This window comes from Mauremys reevesii, linkage group 12 (assembly GCF_016161935.1).
Source record: "Mauremys reevesii isolate NIE-2019 linkage group 12, ASM1616193v1, whole genome shotgun sequence".
Lineage (NCBI taxonomy): Eukaryota > Metazoa > Chordata > Testudines > Geoemydidae > Mauremys > Mauremys reevesii.
The window spans coordinates 31,356,908-31,377,020 of NC_052634.1; the positions used below are offsets into that span (position 1 = coordinate 31,356,908).

Here is a 20,113-nt window from a genome sequence, read left to right on the forward strand (position 1 = left end):
GGTGCAAAAGTTAAGAAACTAACAAAGGAAGTGGAGGTTTCTCCATTTCTTGAAGTCGTCAAGTCGCAGTGGATGCCTTTCTGGGGGAGGATTTAGCCCAACACAAGGTATTCAGCTCAGTACAGCAGTAACTGGATGAAATTCTATGACCTGCTTATACGGGAGGTCAGACTAGATGACCTAATAGCCCTTTCTGGCCATAAAATCTATGATTCTACAATAGCTATGAAGGACTAGGAATGTGCCACTGTCTGTGTTGTGTTCACAGATGGGAATACCAGCATTTCTCCACATGCCTCCAGCTGTGTGCACTGGGTCAGCTGTAGCTGTAACTGGATGGTGGAGGGAGGAGTTGGAGCAGCTGGGCAGAGCTGTGACTGTGATATGAAGGGAGGTGCATGTGAACCCTGAGGGACCTAGTCTGCCCCATTTCAATGCACTCAATGGGCTGTTGCTGAGACAGGGCAGAGCAGAGGTGGCATTGTGGGGGTGGCATGAACCTTAACTCTTCATTTCCCCTTCTAAGAACTGAGGGGACGGGAATCCTTACCCAGCGAGGTCACATTCTCATAGTTCTCCTGCATGACGTCTCTGCAGAGGGCTCTTTGACGGGGGTCCAGCAGAGCCCACTCTTCCCTGGAGAAATACACAGCTACCTCCTCGAAGGTCACCGGCCCCTGAAAGAGCAAGAGTCCAACACTCAGTACCTGCTGCCCCACTCACAGCCCCACTATTCATGGGGGAGAGGAGCCAATCAAATGGATGCTCTGAGAGAGAGACAGTCAGCAGGGTCCCACCCCTACCCTGCTCAGAGCAGCCAGGAGGCAAAACAGGAGGGGAGCTAGAGATCCCCTCACCCCCACCCCCCAGCAGACAGAGGGGGAAGGGTCTTCTCCTCCATCACAAACCTACAAGCCAGAGGCTGATACGGGGGATGGGGCCCCCAGCAGGCTCCAGGGTTGGCTCCCCAGTAGGAATCCCAACAGGCTTCCCATTTCCAGCAGCTGGAAGGAAGGGGAGGGGTTATCTACTCTAGGCCCCACTGGTGGGTAACCTCCCACCCCCTCCTTCGAATCTCCTAGCCGCCTCTGGCCAGTAGGTTCATGTTCTTGCACTGGGAATCTGATACATTTCCCCAGCGCTGGCCAAGGTTCCCCCACCCCCAACACAACCCCATTCCACAAATAGGGTCATTTCCTCCCCCAAGCCCAATGGATCTGTTCCCGGAATCCAGGACTTGGGTTAAACAATTCCCAGCAAGTTTGTCAGACGCCTTGTCCCCCTCCCTTTCTCCACCCTGGGTGTTTCCTGCCCCCATCCCACCTCCAGACTGAGCTCCCCCAAAGATCCCAGGCCCTCAGTATTTCCTGCCCCTCTCCCTCCAGCAGGAACCCACTAGCAACCGCGCAATAATCCCTACCTGGACTGGCTCCACTACAGCCAGTTCCCTTCCCTGTCCCGTGGGAGGCTGGGACAATCTGGAGCCACAGGTGGGCGTTACTCTGCCACCTGTCAGGGTGAGAAGGGTGACAGGGAAGATTTCAGAAGAACCTTTAGTTCCTGTCACATCATGATCTTCCCCGGCCCTTTCCCTGCACAAGATGTTTCTGACTTGCATGCTGGGAAAATATTCCATCACTTTATCACAGCCCAGACCCGGCCCTTCCCACCCGTGCTAAACCCACTGTGCTAGTTTTAAAACCCTGAGGGCAACTCCCCCAATGGTGGGGACCAGGCGGAGGCAGGGACAGGACAAAGTCTGCCCAGTGTAGGTGCAGTAAATTAAATGAAGTTTGCTGGTGATAGCTGGAAAGCTTGGTCAATAGAGACAAATAGTGGACCGTGAAGTGGGGCTCACTTCCATTTTATGTATTATGTTCCTCACCCTCATGCTTCAGGGTTTCAGCCAAAACTGCTAGGGGTCAGGAAGGGATTTTCCCCCCCTCTATGTATTTTTAGAGGGTTTTTTTTCTCTCTTTCCTCTGAAGCTTCAGGAACGGCCAGAGAAGAAGACAGGATATTGGGCAGGGTGGATCTCTCTCTCTCTCTCTTTGTGCTCCGATGCTCAGAGTCTAACTGACCATTATAGGTGGGATGTGGAAGAAATTTTCCCCCTGGGTCAGGTTGTAGGTGACCTGGGGGTTTTTCATCTTCCTCTGCAGCATGGGGTGTGGGGCACTCACTAGGATTACCCAGAAATATCTCACTTAACCATTTCCCTGCCACTGCAGGAGTCTGGGGCACCTCGGTCCCTCCCATTCTCTGCCTGGGGCATGTAAGAGTCTAGTCTCCTGGGGGCTGCAAGGCTTTGGTCTCACTCCAGCTGTTGGGTTTTGTGGGCGGGTGCTGGGGGGTGTTGGCAGCCAGTGCTAGACAGGAGGTCAGACCAGATGATCCAGTGGTCCCTTCTGGCCTTAGACTTTATGACTCTATGACTGGATGTGGGCAGGTTTGGGAGCTTGTGACCTCCGTCCCCCCCCACTTATTTCTCCTTCATTTTCTGACTTCTGTTCCCCCCCATCCCTCCCTCTGCCTGGGAGACTTAGTGACCAACGATCCCTGGGTTCCTTTGCTCTCCTGCGATCGCTGAGAGCACTCAATGCTGGTTTGAATAAAAACTTTCTGCCTCGTCCCCATTTCTACTAACCACCGCAGGGGTTTCAGTCTCGCTGGCTGGGATACAGGCAATGAAAGGGTTACTGTACATAGCTGCAAACTCTCATTTCACAGCTGAAATAAGTAAGCAAGTACCTCTTATTGGCAGTCAATTTTTTTCTGACCCCTGAACATTTACTATAAAAGTAAGAATACAACATGTATCCAGTGCTGAGTCTATATATAACTTGTATATTTCTAGAGGCTGGCAGAGAACACTGACCACAATGAACAGGGGAGTGCAGGAGTGAGATTTTCTTTGCTTTAGATCATAATGAAACACTCAACATCTCTCAGCCTTCTGACTGCCTTTCCTGAGTCCCCGGGGGTCGCAAACCACCAGCTGAGAAACACCAGCCGAGATCATTCGTTTGTATCGGCATTGACTACGCATGGGAAGAGAGTGCTACATGGTACCCGGACAAAGCGTGAACGAGCCCAGTGCAATGGCATATATGGACCAACCCTGGGAACTATTAATTCCAGTAACACCCACGTTTTGAACTCTCTGCCTTACTTCACTGTAAAAAGAAGAAAAAAGTTCATAAGATCTTTCAATACCCTATAGCAACAAGTTGATGAAAAGTAGGTTAAATTCTTTTCAGCCACGAAGGCCATGCACAGGTGCTAGACGACCAACGACAGAAAATTAAATTAGTCCAAACAAAAGGGGGCTAATAATGTCATTCAGGGCCAATACTAAGCTCTGTGCTTGGTAAACAAGAAAACGTGGCAACAAAGTTACCTAGGCTAAATTTGGCCTTAGGGACATGGATTTAATTAGTAAACAAAATAATAAAAAATTAACGATGCCACCTACTTTTATTCCTTTTGGGACTTTTAAAAAGAGGGGGGGGGGGGGAGAGAAAATCATCTCCCACCTCATCCCTGACATGGCAACACTGCTACTACACTGATATATTTCCTTTCTGAGAGGCTTTGTTTTCATTGTCTTAATTTGTGTTCCTTCCTCTTTCTCCTCATGATGCACGTTCATTAATTTGCACTTCATTTTGACCATAGTTCTATCTTGTTTCTCAGAAAGGCTCTAAGGGCTTGTCAGTTAAAATATGTTCCAAAGAGACCCATTGCTCCCATGATTAGTGACTTTCTTAAAGTCTCTCAGTGCTTGTACGTTAAACTAGTTTTCTAAAAAGACCCCTCTTTTTAAGAGCAGGATTAGTAATGAAACTTACCCTCTTTCCCACAAGCCACTGCCTCTGTGCCTTTACTCTCCAGTGCAACACCTTCAAATAATTCTGCTGAGGATGTTTCCCAGAAATTAATCATCGGGATGGCTAGGAATGTATGGGGAGAAAAAAAAATTAAGATTCTATCTTAAATGAATAAAATTAATTTAAGGCATAATGTAAGCATAAAAAAAAGTTTAGAGCAAAAAGTTAATTAAAAGAACCAAACAAACGTTGCATTCTTAAAGTAGTGCAGGTTATGCAAAATAGAGAGAGAGAGAGAGATAGAGAGAGAGAGAGAGAGAGAATTGCTGTTTTAACCAAATTAGATGCTAATAGCTGTTTTATTTATTTAAAGTGTAAAAATCAGCTACAACCTGTGTCACAAGAGGTAAATAAAGAATTATAAATTAAAAATGTGACTACATTACCAATTTAGAGTCACAACAAAAAAAGTCTGTATTTGTTTAAAAAACTAACTATACTAACAAACTTTCAAATAAATATGTTTAAAAAAAAACTCAGCCTTTGTATTTTTTTTTTAAAAGTATCAAGCAGCCACTCAAACACAGGAAAAGTTGTCAAAGACCTTAGTGGTCTTTAAAAAAAAGCTTTAAAATCAGACTATGTAAACTTAATTAAAAACACTATTAATATTACTGCAATTAAAACTGCAAAATAAAATTCTTAAAATTAATGTAGTTAGTTAAAAATGCAATAATTAAAGAAAGCAAAGGCAAAAAAAAATGAGTACTAAAACACCTGTAAAACACTTTAAATGCTTACGTGACATTGATGAGCTAAAATATTTAAGAGACAAGTCAGTTGAAAATATAGTGGTGCAAGAATAAAGTAACATCGCTTCACATTGTTACACAGAATGGAGAGGGGTAACTAGTGGTGTTCCCCAAGGGTCAGTCCTAGGACCAATCCTATTCAATTTATTCATAAATGATCTGGAGAAAGGGGTAAACAGTGAGGTGGCAAAGTTTGCAGATGATACTAAACTATTCAAGATAGTTAAGACCAAAGCAGATTGTGAAAAACTTCAAAAAGATCTCACAAAACTAAGTGATTGGGCAACAAAATGGCAAATGAAATTTAATGTGGATAAATGTAAAGTAATGCACATTGGAAAAAATAACCCCAACTATACATACAACATGATGGGGGCTAATTTAGCTACAACGAGTCAGGAAAAAGATCTTGGCGTCATCGTGGATAGTTCTCTAAAGATGTCCACGCAGTGTGCAGAGGCGGTCAAAAAAGCAAACAGGATGCTAGGAATCATTAAAAGGGGGATAGAGAATAAGACTGAGAATATATTATTGCCCTTATATAAATCCATGGTACGCCCACATCTCAAATACTGTGTACAGATGTGGTCTCCTCACCTCAAAAAAGATATTCTAGCAGTAGAAAAGGTTCAGAAAAGGGCAACTAAAATGATTAGGGGGTTAGAGAGGGTCCCATAAGAGGAAAGATTAAAGAGGCTAGGACTCTTCAGCTTGGAAAAGAGAAGACTAAGGGGGGACATGATAGAGGTATATAAAATCATGAGTGATGTTGAGAAAGTGGATAAGAAAAAGTTATTTACTTGTTCCCATAATACAAGAACTAGGGGTCACCAAATGAAATTAATAGGCAGCAGGTTTAAACCAAATAAAAAGGAAGTTCTTCTTCATGCAGCGCACAGTCAACTTGTGGAACTCCTTACCTGAGGAGGTTGTGAAGGCTAGGACTATAACAATGTTTAAAAGGGGACTGGATAAATTCATGGTGGCTAAGTCCATCAATGGCTATTAGCCAGGATGGGTAAGAATGGTGTCCCTAGCCTCTGTTCGTCAGAGGATGGAGATGGATGGCAGGAGAGAGATCACTTGATCATTGCCTGTTAGGTTGAGTCCCTCTGGGGCACCTGGCATTGGCCACTGTCGGTAGACAGATACTGGGCTAGATGGACCTTTGGTCTGACCCGGTACGGCCTTTCTTATGTTCTTATGTTCATAGCTTCCAGTGCTGGAGGCTGCGATCCCCTGTCGTTAACATCGTTATTGGTCTGAAATCTGCCCTTGGCCAGTCAGAGACAGACACGTACCTGTGTCGCTCCCCAGCTCCCGTCGCAGCGTCTCTAGGGGAAGGAGAAGATGGGAGAGGTGAGGATTCAGTCCCTCGCATTTATGGAGAAATCCCCATTGCTTATTAATGGAACTGCTGTTAACTACGAGATGGTGACAGAGATCAGAGGCCGATAACGCAGCCGCTGCAGACAGAGCCAGCCCCACAGGGCTGCTCCATGGGGAAGGGCGACTCGCTGAGCTGGGCTGTGAGATGGAGCCCAGGATCAGTGACATCACTAGAGTCCCCGACTCCTCCCCAGGGCGAGGGTCGCTCTAACCAGAGGAGACGCCACCCCCAGACTCCAATTCACCTTTGAATCCCAGCAGCACCTCCTGCAGCACGGCACTTTGCAGAGAGAAATCGCTGAGTCTCTTCTCCAGCTCCACAAACGCCGGCTCTGGCTTCCGAAACGTCCAGTCCTCCCTGCTGGGGAAAGGAGGGGTGAGAAATAGGCCTGAGCCCCAGACCCTGAGCCCAGCAACCCCCAAACTCCAGGAAACCTGGATCTGAGCTTTGCAGCCTGAGATGGTCGTTGTCATGGTGAGTCGCCTCAGCCCTGTGCTCCCCAGAGAGACGGGAAGTGGGGAGACACTAGAGCAAGGAACGGAGACGTTGTTCAGGAGCTTTTGCAGGGACGCTCTGGTTCTGTGGGGGGCAGAGCCACCCCCTACGCTGGGTTACTGCAGGAACAAGGGGCACCAGCACTGGGATTATGTGGAAAGGGAGGAGACACAGAGCAGAGAGTGGGCAGGTCCTACATGCTGACAGTGGCCACAGTCAGAGCTCAGGGCTCCAGCAGGGAATGAGCCTGGCCCCTTAAACACCAAAACCCCCGAACCCTTCAGCTGAAGCAGTAACCCTGGGGCGTCCAGCTCATTCGCAGAGAGGGCCACATTGCCCTGTCCGTTACGGCCAGTGGCCCAGGGCATCAGGTTAGGACTCTGTGCCCTGCTCCATTCACAGCAGAACACCCACTGCTCCCCATGGGACACCCACGTACGAGGAACAAGGGGAGAATCTGCCCTTCGCATCGGAAATAAAATTTTAGTTCTTAGTATTTTGCCAAGTCTTTGTCTGTCACACTCAGTGTCACTGAGGAGGAAAACAGCCCCTTCCCGGACACACTGTAGGGCCCTGCTGGTTCTTCCCTGTGTTTCCTGCCTTTCCCACCCTCCTTTCTCCATTTCTCTCTTGCTTCCTTGTTGTTGTGTCTCTCCTCTGTTTTTCCCCCCCTACAGCAACCCCCTATTCCCACCCCACAAAGGCTTCACTCCCGCCCTCTCCCTGTTCCATCTGCTCAAGTGATCACCAGGGAACGTTGAATGTTGACATCAAAGTGTTGCTATTTCAGTTGACGCCCCGATGACATTAACAGGGGACAGGAGAGTTCACGCTCTCAGAGCTACGGCTTCAGGCTGCTGGCAGCCCCAGCAAGGCAACGCTGTCTCCGTTTACACTGGGGAGGTGCTGAGGGCCAGCAACTCACTTTAACAAATGTGAAAGCTGAGATTCTGCACCCTCGGAATACGTGACGTGGCCACATCAGTCCAGGAAACAGGCCTGGTCCGTCCCATCGGCCCTGGGTCTAGCAGCCCTGCTGGGACCTCCTTAGCGATCAGACAGTAACCGGCTCGTCTCCTACCTGAGTCAGCCACTAGGGGAGCCAGAATCACACGCCCCCAGGGCAGGGGGCAGCTTCCTATTCAGCGCAGTTATCAAACCTAGCGGCCCATGAGGGGGAGCGAAATGGAGCCCAGGACTTACCTGCCCCCAGCGCTCCCAGCACCCTAGAGAGGGGGAGAAAGAGGAGGCCGTCAGGGGGAGTGTCCCTGGGTGGGGAGGCCTCCTGCTCTGCAGGGGTCACCACTGAGGCCTCGGGCAGCAGGGGAATTTCAGGTTTACATTCCCAGAGCAGCTGCTCTCCCCTCCCCCCCCCCGGGACTTTCCCCTACGCAGCCCCAGCAATCCCTGCGGGCAGGTCGCCACTGCGGGAATCTTCTCCCCGGGCACTTTCCAGGCAGAAGATATTTCTCTGCATTGAGAATCAAATTCCCCCCAGTGCCGAGAGACCCAGAAGGCCCCTGGCCCCACTAAACCCATTAACCTGCAGTGACAGGGGCCTTGGGCCTGGCTCGGGACCTCAGCATGGTGGGGGAGGGGATTTCACCCTCCAAGAGCAAATGCAGAGAGACATTTCCAGGAGAGAAGGTCTTGGGGCTGCAGCATCCAGGACTCCCAGGGCCCATCCCTGGCGCCGCTGCCAGACTCACTGTGTGACCTTGGGCAGGGCTCTGCCCCTCCCTCTGCCTCACTTTCCCCATTTGTCCCAGAGGGATAATGCCCCTGACCCCACTCTGTAAAGTGCTTTGGGGTCTAGGGCTCAGACGCGCCTATAGAAACGCTGCGTATGATCACTGCAATGACAGCCTGACCTGCAGGGGTTGGCTCAGCGGCTGCTGCCCCTTCTCTCCTCCCCTCTCGCTGAGCAGGGAAATCTCCCAGGACAGGCTGCAGACGCCCTCATCCCTTCTCTGGACAATGGCTCCCTCCAGCTCCTCCAGCCGGGCCAGCAGCCGCTGCTCCTGCTCCTCCAGAAACCCTCGCAGCTCCTGCCACTCCCAGACGATCTTCTGCCTCTCGGCTGCCGTCTGTTTCTGCAACAGGGAGAGGGCGGCTCCGTAACAGGGGAACATAGAACATAAGAACAGCCAGACTGGGTCAGACCAAAGGTCCATCTAGCCCAGTGTCCTGTCTACCGACAGTGGCCAATGCCAGGTGTCCCATGGATCAAGTGATCCATCCCCTGTTGCCCATTCCCAGCTTCTGGCAAACAGAGGCTAGGGACACCATCCCCGCCCATCCTGGCTAATAGCCACTGATGGACCTGTCCTCCATGAACTTATCTAGTTCTTTTTTTAACCCTGTTAGCGTCTTGGCCTTCACAACATCCCCTGGCAATGAATTCCACAGGTTGACTGTGCGTTGTGTGAAGAAATACTTCCTTTTATTTGTTTTAAACCTACTGCCTATTCATTTCACTGGGTGACCCCTAGTTCTTGTATTATGAGAAGGAGTAAATAACACGTCCTTATTTACTTTCGCCACACAAGTCATGATTTTATAGATCTCTACCATATCACCCCCTTAGTCGTCTCTTTTCCAAGCTGAACAGTCTTAGGCTTTGTCTACACTGGCACGACTCTCCTGCTGACAAACAGCAGCTACACTGTGCGCCTGTTAGCAGCTCGGCTGTAGCGGCACAGCCGTGTCGCTAAAAGCTGCGGCGTGTAACCATAGCCTCAGTCTTATTAATCTCTCCTCATACGGAAGCTGTTCCGGACCCTTCATCATTTTGTTGGCCTTCTCTGTGCCTTTTCCAATTCCAATGTATTTTTTTGAGATCAGACGACCAGATCTGCAGGCAGTATTCAAGGTGTGGACATACCATGGATGTATATACAGGCAATATGATATTTTCTGTTTTATTGTCTATCCCTTTCCTAATGATTCCCCACATTCTGTTTGCTTTTTTGACGCCGCTGCACATTGAGTGGATGTTTCCAGAGAACTATCCACAGTGACTCCAAAATCTCTTTCTTGAGTGGTAACAGCTAATTTAGACCCCATCATTTTATGTCCATTTGGTATTATCTTTTCCAATGTGCATTATTTTGCATTTATCAACACTGAAATTCACCTGCTCGGTAACTGGGGAAAATCATAAATGCGCCTGGGGGCGGGTGGCAGAGTTATTTACCAGAACACGAGATCTCTTGCGGTGAGTGATGGGAAGTTCATTTATCCCAGGAAGGGAGGCGGGATCAGGGCCGGGGTGAGCTGTACATCACCAACAGGAGGGACACTTCTCCCAAAAACCTCATCAACTTGCACTGAGCCAAATCCTCCATCTCTGCAGCCCACATTTCATCTCCTTCCTCCCCATCCCCCCCAGGAGCTAGAAAGGATCCCTGGTCACTGTGACATCCAGACAGCCCGTGGGCAGGGGCTCCAGGCTAACACAGACTGACCCTGTGCTGCCCAGCAGCCTCCTGCATCCTAAGGGCATCACGTTACCCCCGTGTCTGACCCTGCAGGCTCCCTGGGCTCCAGCGGGGATGGGTCCCTGGCTGAGGCTGGCAGGGTGGGCCCTGCACTCATCAGGTCATTCTTATGCCAGGCAAACCTCAGTGGCGGGGGGCTCTGGGCACCTACCAGCAGCTCCTCGCTTTGCCGCTGCTCCTCGGCTTTGGCTGCTTCTCTCTCTTTTCCCAGGGGGGCCGGATGCTTTTGTGGTACCTCCTGGAAGAAGCAGGGGAGGGAGGGTTAGAAACTGCTGCAAACCTCCCAGCTGCCAGATTTCAGGGCCCGTCCTGCCCTGCAGACACCTGGGCAGGGTCCCTGGGACTTTTCCAGAGGAAAGGCAGGGCCCCAGGCTGCAGGGACAGGGGTGCAGCCCAACCCCCGGCTCCCCGGGGCCTCGCCCACATCCCAAGCAGCCAACTTCAGACAGTCCCCCACTTTCCCCAGCGCCAGCCCCCAAAGCCCCATGAGTCAGATCTGAACATGGAGCCCCGGAACATCCCCAACCCCAGCCCTGACCCCCAGCACACCCCAAACTCCCAGCAGCCCCACAGGCCCCACTGACCCCAGCACACCCCAAACTCCCAGCAGCCCCCAGCCCCAGCCCTGATCCCCAGCACACCCCAAACTCCCAGCAGCCCCACAGGCCCCCAGCCCCGACCCCAGCGCACCCCAAACTCCCAACTCCCCCCAGTGCCTCCCAGCCCCAATCCCCCGGGCCCCCCACACTCCCCGCAGCCCCACAGGCCCCCAGTCCCGACCCCCAGTGCACCCCAAACTCCCAGCAGCCGCTGGTCCCCAGCCCTGACCCCCCAGCACACGCCAAACTCCCAGCAGCCCCACAGGTCCCCCCAGTCCCGACCCCCCAGCACACGCCAAACTCCCAGCAGCCCCACAGGTCCCCCCAGTCCCGACCCCCCAGCACACGCCAAACTCCCAGCAGCCCCACAGTCCCGCCCAGCCCTGACCCCCAGCACACGCCAAACTCCCAGCAGCCCCACAGGTCCCCAGTCCCGACCCCAGCACACGCCAAACTCCCAGCAGCCCCACAGTCCCCCAGCCCTGAACCCCCAGCGCACCCCAAACTCCCAGCAGCCCCACAGTCCCCATCCCCAGCCGCTCCCCGCCCGGCTCTGACACCCCAAATCCGCCCCCGATTCCCCCTCCCCTCGCTCCCGGGCCCAGCCTGGGCTCCGAGCTCTGCAGCCGAGCCGCGCTCCGGCCCCTGCAGCTCCCGGGCTCCGCCCGCCCGGGCCACTCGCCCCCGCAGCCCCGGGCAGCCCGCTCCGGCCGCGGGGAGGCGGGGACCCCGGGCAAGGCGCGAACCAGGCAGCCGGGCCCGGCCTCCGGCAGGAGCGTGTCCGCCCCACGCGTGTCCCCGCCCCCCGGGCCCCACCGCGCTGCCCCGCGGGCTGCAGGGCTGGAGCAGCCCCCGCGCTGCGCTCCCGGCCCCGGCCATGGCCCCGCTGCCGCACACAGGGGCGGGGGCCGGGCAGGGGGCAGGAAGGGCGGCTCCTCCCGGGCCTGGCCCCGCCCCCGGGCCCCTCGCAGGGGGGTTGGGACCCGCCTCAGCCCGGAGGGGGCAGGAGAGGGGCCGGGTCTCCCCAGGGGAAAAGCGGGGGCGGGGCTGGTGCTGCTGAACCATCAGACCAAGGAGCCCCCGGCGGAGAAAGCAGCGAGCGCGGGTCAGTTCAGCGCTGGGGGTGGGACCCAGCGCGTGTCAATCACCTGCCGCTAAAGCGTCTAAATCCCCTGGGCACAGCTCGCCAGGGCACAGCTCGGGAGCTGCACTGTGACTACATCCTGCAGGAAGCCCCCCTCCCCCCACAGCAGAGTTGCACAGCGGGAGCGTGCTGGGCTCATAACCCAGAGGTCGACGGATCGAAACCATCCTCTGCTAGTTTGGTTTTTATTACAGCCCTGGAAATAATCCAGCTGCCTGCGTGTGTTCAGAAAAGAAGAACAAATTCTCTCCCTGTTCACCCTTCCACGGTGATTGAAGGAAGGAAGAAAGCCCCGGCAGAGCCCTGCCCCACAGAGTCCCCTCCTGGAGGGCGAGAGCTGGGCAGTGACTAGGGCTCCAGCTCAGGGTTGCCAGGTTTATATAACTTTTGGTGATGCCCAGAACGGGTCCAAGTCCTGCCCCTTCCCCTCCCCTCCCCTCCCCTCCCCTCCCCATCTCTGCCTAAGGCTCTGGGAGGGAGTTTGGGTACATGAGGTGCCGGTTCTGGGATGGGCAGGGCAGGGGAGGCAGTTTGGATGCAGGAGGGGGTGCATGCTCTGGGAGGGAATTTGGGTGCATGAGGTGCAGGCTCTGGGCTGGGGCAGGGGTTGGGGTGTGGGGGGGCAGTGGCAGACTCAGGGAGGGAGTTCGGGTGTGTGCAGGATCTGGGCTGGGGCAGAGTGTTGGGGTGTGGCACCTTATCTTGGGAAGCTCCTGAAAGTGACCCGCACCCACATCTGGCAGCAACTTCTACATGGAGGAGGCCGGGGGGAATCTCCTGAGGCCACTGCCCACAGGCACCACCCCTGCAGCTCCCATTGCCGCAGTTCCAATGGCAGAGTTGGTGCTTGGGGCAGGGGCAGCGTGTGAGAGACACACCCCGCAGGGATGTGCCAGGTGCTTCTGGGAGTGGTGCGCCGTGCAGAGCGAGGGTGGGCAGGAATCCGCTTTAGCCCCACTGTGCTGCCGGTAGTAGTGGCAGGAGCCCCCAGGGCCAGCTGATCTGACTTTCTGATAGGGAAGCCACAGGAGTGGTCATGCACCCCTCATGAGCAGTTCTGGGGAGTCTTTTGGGGGCTCCTGGAGTAGGCAGCAGAGAGGTGCAGCCTCACCACAGAGTCTGTTTCCCTGGAGGGGAGAAGGGGCTGCAGGGTGATATCCCACCTCTGGGCATCCAGGAGCCTCTGCTCCCCACTGTCATGCTGGAGCCTCCACATCTATTTATTGGCAAATAAAATTTGCAGAATTCTAAAATATTGTGCACAGAATTTTTATTTTTTTTTGGTGCAGAACTGACTCAGGGAACCTGCTTGGATTGTCACCGCTTGGTGAACCACTCACCACCACACCAATGCACAGACAGAGTGCCAAGCCCTACCGCAATGTGGGGCTGGGGGCTGGGGTCGGGTCACACACATTCAGACTGTTCGCTCCACCAGCTACAAACCGCTGCTGATTTCCCAGTTAGGACATTAGCCGTTACTGACAAGGTTTGTCCAGGTTCTTTTCTTTATCTCATGCTGCTAGTTAGAAGGATCAGTACTGATTTTGTTTTTCAAAAATACACAACCCCCTAAACCTGCTTTTAGCAATCAGAATAATTTACTGTCACCTTATTTTTGTCTACACCAGTACAAAAGAAGAGGCTTTTGTGGGTTTCCTGACTCAGAGGATAAAAATGACCGTGTGTCGGGCCGCACTGCTGTGAATCGTTGTCGAGTGGAACCCCTTGTTGGCATTGGTAGTGTAGACACGGCCTCAGACTCGGTGCTGGCCAGGGGAAGTATTGCCCCTAGAGTCACCCAGGGTGGTGTGGGATTGTCCCAGGTTACTGGGTGGGGGCTCAGCGGGTTCTGTGTTGTGTTGTTAAAAAGGATCCCCAAGATATTGAACCCTGGGCCATGTTGCTGCCGACTCCAGCTGGCAGAAGGGTCACAGAGAGAAGTGGGGGGAGGGGAGGAGCACCAGTGAATTTACGCAGTTATTCAGGGAGGCAGAGGCCTGGCAGGAGGAACTACCTGTGCAAGCCCCCTGGGCAGAGGGGGATCTGTGATGGCCTCGGCACTGGAGCTACAGCCCAGGGATGGGGCAGTAACTGGAGCGGGGAAGATCTGTGAGCTGGGAACCCCTCTCCCTGGGGATTTCCCCTGCAGGCCTGTTTCAGGGTCTCCCTTTGCTCTTTCCCTGTGTAACCCAGTGGGGCTCAAACTTTTGGAACTGGTGACCCCTTGCACAAAGCAAGGTGCCGAGTGACCCCATCAATTCAAAACACATTTTTCATAATTAACGTTATTTTAAATGCTTAATTTATAACCCAATTCTTTAAAATGAGTTTAACTTTTCTCCCCACTTTTAAATTCAGCCTAGAACACACGTCGATTGAATTATTGTTATAAGCAGAAAAGGGTTTTTAAATAGTTCCTGTTTAACACTGGGGGTGTGAAGACATTTGTCAATATCACTTTTCACAGCAGACTTTGCTCCATTGCCACCCTCACTGCTGCTGCCTGCAGAGCGGGCGGTTTGTGACCCCACGTAATAACCTCACCCCACGAGGGCTGTAACCCCTCATCTGAGAACTCCTGGGCTGCCCCCTTCCCGCTCTGGCTGGGACACTTGGCCCCTGTCCCGTTCCCAGGGGGCACCTGCTCTCCTGGAACTGGATCGGCCACTCCCAGAGCCGGGGGGGGGGGGGAGAGGGGATGTCAGTGGGGCCCGCAGCGCTGGGAGCCACAGACACAGGGGGGCAGAGATGGGCTGAGGAGGGGCCGCTTGTGCAGAGTCACTTCCCCGCCAGCCCCCAGTGCTCCCCACAGCTCCCCCCATCCCCTGGGGCTGCCTTAATTCAGACAGTCCCTTTCCCGCCAGATCCCCAGCACATCAGTGATTGCGATAGCAGGGGGCAGGTTTTCTCTGGGGCACTGAGCTTTGCCAGGGGGTTGGTGGCTCTTTTCTTTCCTCACTCTGGAGTAAACTCAGCTTTTTATTCCATCCTTGATGATTCATGGAATACCAACAGCAGCATGAAGAAAGAGGTGGGCACAGCGGGTCTCAGGGGGGGAGCAGAGAGGTGCAAGCGGTGGGGTGGGCTGGGCTGGGCTGGGCTGGGCAGGGGAGGGGACAGAGAGGTGTGGGTGGCAGGCAGGATGGGTGTCACGGATGGGGCAGAGAGGTGTGGGTGGTGGGCAGGATGGGTGTCACAAGAGGGGCAGAGAGGTGTGGGTGGTGGGCAGGATGGGTGTCACAGGAGGGGCAGAGAGGTGTGGGTGGTGGGCAGGATGGGTGTCACAGGAGGGGCAGAGAGGTGTGGGTGGTGGGCAGACCTTGGGCAGAGGGTGTAGAGGCATGAGCAGCAGGTAAGGAGGAGGGAGGAGAGGAGCAAGCAAGAGGTGGACTAGCTCCTAAGGGAGCTTCCAGAGCTCATGCCCAGCCTCCCCACATGCAAGAGTCATGGGCCACCTGTTCTCTGGGTCGTCACTAACCAAGCCCCTCCCCAAGCTCTGTTGATGGGAGAAGCCCTCCTGTTGACACAGCGCTGTCTGCACCAGGGCTGGGTTGATAGAACTGCATTGCGGGGGGGGGGGGGGTACATTTTTTTACACACCTGAGTAATGTAGTTACACCAATCTAATTTTGCAGCATAGACTTGTGCAAAGAATCACACACCCACCTTAGGAGTAAATCTTCACCTGCTCCTCTGCTTTACAGAATCCAAACACGAGCAAAGCTTGTCAGGCCCCTGTGGGGGTTGGCAGACAGTCAGGTGTGGGCAGACAGGATGCTTTAAATAACAGCAGGCACCATGGCTTAGCTGGTTACAGCCCCTGTTTAGTAAACAGGAGATCCTGGGTTCAACTCCCAGTGGTGCTGTGGGTAGTGGCTTTTGGGGCACCTGGCATTGGCTACTGTCAGAAGACAAGATTCAGAGCTAGGTGGAGCAATGGTCTATCCCAGAGTGGCTATTCCTATGGTTTAAATTACACTCACAGGCACTGATAACAGAATTACAGAAAGTTTGGGAGTTAAGAGCAGAAAGACCAATGGAGAAATGCCATGAGTCTAAGGTAATACTTCACTGTGGCTTTACCATTTCCGCTTGATAAACTCCCTCCCAACTTTCTGGGCTCCTAGAGCAGGGTACAGAGTCTGAGCTGAGACACATATACTGCAACTTTAACCAGACCAAGCTGCAGGATCCTGATTAATATGACATGGGCCAGCCCTGGGTGTTTCATTGTACTGGAGACGTAGACTAATGTTATGTCTACACTGTGATTAAAACACCCAGGGCACCTGTCTCAAAGCCCGGGTCAGCTGACTCAGGCTTATGGGGCTTGGGCTGCAAGACTATAAAATTACAGTGCAGACATATGGGCTTGAGCCCAACCTCTGAGACCCCAGGAGGGTGAGGGTTTCTGAACCCAGGCTTCAGTGTGAACACAAATATCTGCACCACAGATTGTAGCCCCTCAGCTTTAGCTCCATGAGCCCAAGTCAGATGACCCAGGCCAGCCCTGCTGCCATTTTATCCCAGGAGAGATGGACTCTAAGGGTACGTCTCCATTGCAGTGTAAGCCCAGGTGTGGCACGCTGTGCTCAAGCAGCACCCTGCAAGCCCCATATTCACCACTCTCATATAATGATGACATGGTTTGTACAAAGTCTGCCTGGTGAGGTATCATTTCAAAAGTCTTGATCTGTTGAACATTAATATCGTGTTGGATTGTGCGTGCTCACATTGGTTGGGAAGTTATGAAGTTTTGCTCTGTGTGCATTACTGAAATATGAGGTTTCAAATGCCCCCACCAGCCTTTCAGGTGTGACAATGGAGGAGCCAGACTTGCTGCTGGCCCATTGAAGGGATCCACACTCCCAAGGACTATCCCAGGAACCATGTACAATGCAGACTTCTCCGAGATAGCACAGCAAAAATGGACATTGCTTGACTCACATCGTAGCAAAGGAGCTTCCTAGCAAGTCGGAAGAATCTATGAAAGAAGGGTAGAGACATCATGACTTGGCCTCTCTCCCCCACAACTCAACATCTGGAAACATATCGGGAGGACAAAGACTGAACTGAACTGATTCAGAAATCAGAAGCGAATAATAACAATAATACTTTCAAACCAGTCTCCAAACAGACTAGTATTGGGTTCTCAGCAGAAAATTTTCAGTTTGGGAATTTTGTTTTCTCAGTCAGACTTTGCCAAGGGAAACAGGGAGAAAATGTTTGAGTTGCCTCCTTCAGAACAGCTTGGCCTAGACACTAGCTCTGGTTCACTGTTGTAGCCTTGCTCGGGTTGAGGATATTTTAATAATTTGGGGAGGTCCTGGGGTGTTTGGGGGAGATGATGAGGATGTTACCTTTTGAGATAAAAACTAAGAAATATGAGACTAGAGAATTTCTTTAAAAATCTGGGATTTAGACATTTTATTTAAAGCAAGGAGGGTCTGAGTTTCTGAGAAAGTTTTAGTTTGATCTGTAATTGTACCAAAGGGGTAGATGGTTGTCTATAAATAAAGAAGGTCTGAAGACTAAACACATTCTATGAGAAAGGGGTTTGAACCCGTGCATGCAGAGCACAATAGATTACCAGTCCTTCACCTTAACCACTCAGCCACCTCACCTGAACTAGCAAAAAAAAGGGACAGGAGGAGAAATCTAAGGTCAGCAGTGATAGGGCCAATATGGAGTTTTTAAATACTAAGCATAAGCAGGGGCTGAATGAGCTGGGGGAAAGACTTTAGGAACAAACTGTGTTTGCACAGACACACCTACTCTGCCTAGGTATGCAGCATGATGGGGCCGCTTCCACAAAATGAGCAGTTTTGGCTGGTGGTGGGTTACAAATCACTTTAGGATTGAGTGGAATGAAATGTTATTATCCTTCCTGCATGAGTGAAGGGCAGCAGAACATACCTAGTCCGTCCTGATGGAGGGGTGGGTGGGTGAGGAATAGCTTTTATTGGACTGCATAGATGTGATTGAGGACATCCATGGTTGTGGCCCCTTGGAAGCCATTGTCAAAAACAGGGGCTGGGAGTGGGGCTGTTGCTTGCTGGGGAGGAGGGTGCAAACAGGGTAAGGGGTCAAGGCCAGGATGGGAGTCAGGGGCCCAGGCTGAGGGTGGGGTTGGGAAGAGCTGGGGAAGAGGTGGGGCTGAGTGGTGTTATCTCCCTGCCCTCCATGGGGGCTGGCTCGGGCCCTGAGGTGCCCCCATGAAACTTCATCTGTGTCCCCCTAGGAGTCATGCCCCACATTTTGGGGACCACTGAACCCTACTCGCTAAGCAGGGGCTAGTGATGCCAAAGCCCAGGAAAGGGAGAACAAGTGCAGGGCTCCAGAACTGGAACCATGACCCCCCATGACTGTCTGTGGCTCCGCCCCCTTCCACACACAGCCCCATCCACTGTCACCTCTGTTCCACCCCTTCCCCCACTGGCCCCGCCCTATCACTCCTTTGCCCCTGCCCCGCTGCGGCCCCGAGACCAGAGAAGCTCTGTGCCCCTGCTGCAGCCCCCGGGCCGTAGCAGGGTGTGGGAGCTCCTCCAGCCCTGGGGCCAACATGGGGGAGACTTTTCCAGGGGGCCCAGTTTGGCCAGGGCCCCTAGTCATGGGCCCCACTGCCCCCTTGGCGACGCAAGGCTTGGGGAGGCTGAGCCCCCCGAGCCTCCATTATGAGCCGCCCAGGCTACCACTGCTCAGTGGGTGGCCAGTCTCCCTGTGTCTCTGCTGTTCGTGCTGGGGAGCCTGGCCGGCCTTGAGTGGGCCCCGGCAGCCGCCCAGGGCTGCAGGGGTCAAAGGGCACCGTGTGGCTGTGCAAAGGTGCTCACTGCTCTCCCCTGCCCCCAATGCTCGTCCATGGCCCCATAGAGGGTTGTGGGGAGCGAGGAGCAACACTATCTGCTCAATGCGTCCTGGTCACTTTCCCCACCTGGTGCTGTGACGGGAGCATCAGAAGCTGCTGCTCTCTGCCCTCCCCTGATGCAGTCCGGCTGAGGAAAGTGACCTGGATGCAGGGAGCTCGGATGATGTCACTTATCACCCTGCCCCCGCAGCCCCTCGGGGTGCCCGGAGAAGCAGCATTCCAGGGAGGAGCAGGCAGCAATGCCAGCTGCTCCATGCACACAGGTCAGTGTCCCCACGTGGGTGCAGGACGCGGCACAGTGGTTAGGGGTGAAGGGAGTGCAGGAGCGGGGCAGTGGGTTGTAATTGCTCAGCATCTTCCTGCTGGGGATTCTCCTCCTCGTTCTCACTCACCATCCCAACACCTGATGGGAGACAGGGAGAATCCAGACATAGGTCACTCCCTGTGCCAGAGAAAAAGGAAATGTCAAAAAGGGAGTCGGCCCTGGGAAGACGCAGGCACGGCACTCTGACTGGCGGAAGCCAAATGCCCACACCGAGAGTTTAGCATGGACAGCTTGGAAACAGCCAAAGCGGGGAAGGGCTGCGTTGGTCTGGAAGAGGGAGTCGGTGGCTGTCTATCCTGGCGGAGGCAGGGTCGTTTTGCTGTATGCTGGGCCAGAGGCCAGGGAGTCTGCTAGAGTTGCTGAGCTGGGCCTGCTTCTGGCTTTGCTTGGGTTAGAGGAAAGTGGTGAAGATAAGAACGGCCCTCCTGGGTGAGACCGATGGTCCATCTAGGCCACTATCCCATCTTCCGACAGTAACCGATGCCAGGCGCTTCAGAGGCAATGGCCAGAGCAGGCAATCGTCAAGTGATCTATCCCTGCGTTGTCTTCTGAAGCTTGGTGCTTGTTTCAGGGCTAACTCTCAGCCCAGACACACTCCAGGGAGGGGGCGTTGGTGTTTGTGCCGAGGAGCGTGGCTGAGACTCGGACCCACTTCCCCAGCTCTGGGTAGCGCCCCCCCTCCCCATTTCAGGCTGTGTTCTGCTTAAGGCCTTGCCTTTTTTTGCCCGGTGCCTGAGAGTCAGGCCAGCTGCGGGAATTAGCTCAGCGGCAGGCGCTCGCTTTGCATGCGAGAGGTAGTGGGGGCGCCGCCCGCATTCTCCGAGCCTGTCGACTAAGGGCTCCTGATGAGCGTGGTGGACGGTAGAGCCGGCCATCTGACTTTTGTCCTTGCTGCCCGTTGCGGTCAGGCCGAAATATCAAAAGCCACCCTCCCCAGGCCCACAGCCACCCAGGGGCTCCTCTGCACCAGGGCCGGCTTTAGGACGCGCGGGGCTTGTACTCACCGGGTGGTGCTCCGAGTCTTCGGCGGCAGGTCCTTCACTCCCTCCAGGTCTTTGGCGGCACTGAAGGACCCGCCGCCAGTGCTACCGAAAACCCAGGCGCCGCCAGGTGAGTAAAATTTAAAGGCGCCTCTAGCCAGGGAAGGGAT

The 20,113-nt window shown here is 53.7% G+C and overlaps 1 non-coding gene across 1 annotated transcript; it reads left to right on the plus strand.

Annotated features, from left to right (window-relative positions):
* The first annotated feature begins 15,565 nt into the window (after positions 1-15,565).
* On the plus strand, positions 15,566-15,639 carry TRNAT-AGU. The gene has a single exon. It is a non-coding gene; the product is annotated as a tRNA-Thr (tRNA).
* Positions 15,640-20,113: the final 4,474 nt, after the last annotated feature.